At 38.1% G+C, this 3463-nt stretch overlaps 1 pseudogene; it reads right to left on the bottom strand.

Annotated features, from left to right (window-relative positions):
• Positions 1–387: 387 nt before the first annotated feature.
• The window catches only part of LOC114040524, an 8075-nt pseudogene continuing 4999 nt past the window's right edge, over positions 388–3463 (bottom strand).

Below are 3463 nucleotides of genomic sequence, written 5' to 3'. Positions count from 1 at the left end.
AGATTCAGCAAATATCTGAGGTGGAAGGTGGAAGTCAAGGAAGGGACCAAGAAAAGGGAAGGAGCATTAAAGCATAGTTGGTGGAAAAATAGTTAAAGTAAAATTTCCTTAAACAGAAAGGGAATGTCAACCATCCTCATACTCCCACTTTAAACACCTGCTTTGTAGGATATTGTATTTCTGTATAACCAACAGGAGCCCAAACATTGTTTATAGACCCTATCAGTTTGTGTGATTTATTAGGTTCTTCCTACTCTTATTCACATCTGCCCCTAAGTTATATGATCAGATTTTAAGGCATTGAGCTCTGATTTTCTGAAAAGCATTGCTCCTATGGAATAATTTCAAGGTTAAATATCACAGACCTGCATGTCAGGGTAGGCTCTCTTACTGTTCAAGCTCCTGGCACTGATCTGTAGAGACAAAGCAACACACCAATGATTCTCAAACATGAAGCCTTCTTGGTCTCTTTTTGTCACTACCCCCAGGAGAAAAAGGAATAACGTGAGGACAAATGGGATCCAAGGTAGCAGTATTTCCATCCTATGAAGTTCTCCTTCTAGTCACAAATTGAGAAGAAGACAGAGATAAGAAGGACTTACCAGCTTCAGATACATCTAAAATGTTTTCTCTCTTAAGTCCTGCATTTATACAAATTTCCTCAAATTTCTCCTTTATATCATCATTCAGGTCTAGAGTACGACCTGTACAATAAAAATGAAAATTATAGTAACAATAAGAATAATAGCTAGCATTTATGTATCACTTTAAGCTTTGCACAGTGCTTTACATATGAAACCCCTCTTTGTATTTCTAGAGAAAGAGAACTTCAATAAAGGCTTGTGGTTAAGTATAGGGTTATTGGTGCTTAGGTTCCCTTTTGTTCCTCAGCATCTCATGGTTCACTCTTTTAGAGCAAACAATTGCTTAGAATGCAGTGAAAACCACCTTATCTTTAGACGGAGACAACAACCATCACAGAAACACAGAGAGCAAATAAAAAAGGTTTAAAGAGAGTAGGTAATTTCTAAGGTTAAGAGATGCCAGTTTGCCAGGTGATGATGAGAAAGGGGATGGAAGAGGATGGGGAGAAGTGGAGAGGAGATAACTTCATTAGGTCCAAGTGGTGGCAGTAGCCATTGGAATAGTAAAATTATATCCCAACATATAACTCCTTAAACAGGTTGCTGAGACAGATAAGACTTCAATTGTTCAGATTATATTGGTTTGGGAGAGCAGTATCCTTCACTTGCAATTGGCTGGGCACTGGCATTTGTGCACATCTGCATCCTCAGGTTTTCTCCCTTCTTCAGTGCTTCCACATTCCTGAGCTTCCATTCCACCCCTCCCTTGCTGTTAGTGCAGTTTCAGCCTGCCCATCATCCTTTAGCTCCTCCTTCTAAGATTCCCTTGTAGAAAAGGGGCTACACCTACATTATTTAATTTGCTCCTCAAATGAGATGAGAATGATTGCTGATTCTCTTTTTTATGACAGTACAGAAGGGTGTCAGGGGACGATGGCTGGATGATATAAGGAAAGAGCCTATACTACTTCTCTAGATGACTCAACCAACAACTTGGGAGACAGTGGCTTCCATGTAGCCTGGGATTAAATATGGCATTTTACATTCAGTCAGAAAGGGGGAGAGACAATCCCTTAATAGGTAGTAATCTATCAGTCAATCAGCAAGCACGTGTATGTCAGGCATTTTGCTAGGTGCAGGAAAAATGACCCAAAAAAGTCAGCCCCTCATCTCAAAAAGATCATATTCTATTGGGAAGAATATATCATCTTCACATGAGTAAATGTAAGATATAACATAAATGTGTATACACACAAAAATGCAATGTATACAAAGCACATTAAATCAATGCAAAGTAATTTCAGTGGAGGGCAAGGGAACACTGACTAGGATAATTATAAATGACCTCTTGAAGGATTTGGCCCTTGAGTTGAACCTTGATTGGAGTTAAGTGCTCCAAGAGATTGAGGTAAGGAGAGATAGTAATGTAGGTTTGGGGAATTGACTGTGCAAAGTCACAGATATGGGGGATGGATGTCATGTTAGGGAAACAGCAAGTAGTCCAGTTTGGATCGAACATAGAGTATGTGAATGAGTGTATGATATATTATCAGACCAGAGAGACAGGCTAGGGTCAGCTTATGAGGGACTTCAATGCCACACAAAGGAGTTTGTATTTTCTACTAGAAACAATAGTAAACATCTTTTTTATTGTACTGTGTTATGGAAATGCTTGCTTTATTCCATAAATTAAAAATAAAATTAAAAAAGAATAGGATTATCAGACCTGTGTTTTAAGATGATCAATTTGGTAGCTGTGTGGGGAATTAATTGAAAAAAGAAGAGGCTGGTTATAGGAAGACCAATTAGGGTCATAGACAATTGTAATAATCTATGTGGCAAATGAAGAAGGCATGAACTAAGGTGATTGTGGCAAGGGGGCAAGAAAGGGATAGATGATAGAAATGCTATGAAGGTAGAAATGACAAGCTTCAGCAATTGATTGGATGTGTGTGATGAGTGAAAGTTGTCAGTCATGTGGCCATCAAGGTAGCAGATGAGTCACTTTCTCAAAACTCCTTCAGCCTTCCTATCTCCCTCTACCCTCCAAAAAAGGAACAATGTGACAAATGTAGAGGAATTGCAGCTAAATCCACACAAGAAGACAGAATCGGGGACAAGGTAAAAGCCTTTATGAATTAGCCCTGGAGAAACCTAATACTGAGTGTCCTCTCAATGTCTCTCCCTCACTTGCATTTGGAGGAATAGCACAAGCAAACTTGGAGGCTTGTATGGAGACTGTGCTGGGATACCCTACTGGTGCAGAGATCCTGCCAAATCCTCACTGTCTGAAACAAAAATGTCTCAATCCTACCTTCAAGGCTGAGCTCAAATGTGACCATCTCCATGGCACATCAGCTCATCATAAGTGATCCCTTCCCCCCCCAAAACTACCACAGCATTTTGTCCATCCCTCTTCTGCAGTTTCACATCTTGTCTTGTACTATGGGCATTTGTATACATTTTACCTCAAATATTAGATTATAAGCCCCATGAGCAATTATTTTTATATCCCCCATTATATTTAGCACAGTGTTGTGCACAGTAGGACATGGACATATATGTATATAAAACAAATGTATATCTGTGTGTATATATTTGTTGCCTATACTTTCTTAACTCCCAGTCATTCTCCTAACCATTTCTCATCTACATATATGTACACATTCTTCATATAAATAAGATATATATATATATATTTATTTATATAATGAAAAATAATTTTTATCACATCATAAAGTAAGATTTCTGAAAAATAATCTGTCTCTTTACCTTGATCCTTCTCTAGATCATGTGAAAGAATTCCTGAAGAAGAATTTGTACCATATTGTTCATTCATTCATTAATTCCTTCAGCACACATTTATTAACAATTTACTA

Source organism: Vombatus ursinus, unplaced genomic scaffold (genome assembly GCF_900497805.2).
Source record: "Vombatus ursinus unplaced genomic scaffold, bare-nosed wombat genome assembly UNPS02013353.1, whole genome shotgun sequence".
NCBI lineage: Eukaryota > Metazoa > Chordata > Mammalia > Diprotodontia > Vombatidae > Vombatus > Vombatus ursinus.
Note: the sequence above shows the minus strand (reverse complement) of the source record. Positions and strands in the feature narration are given on the sequence as shown.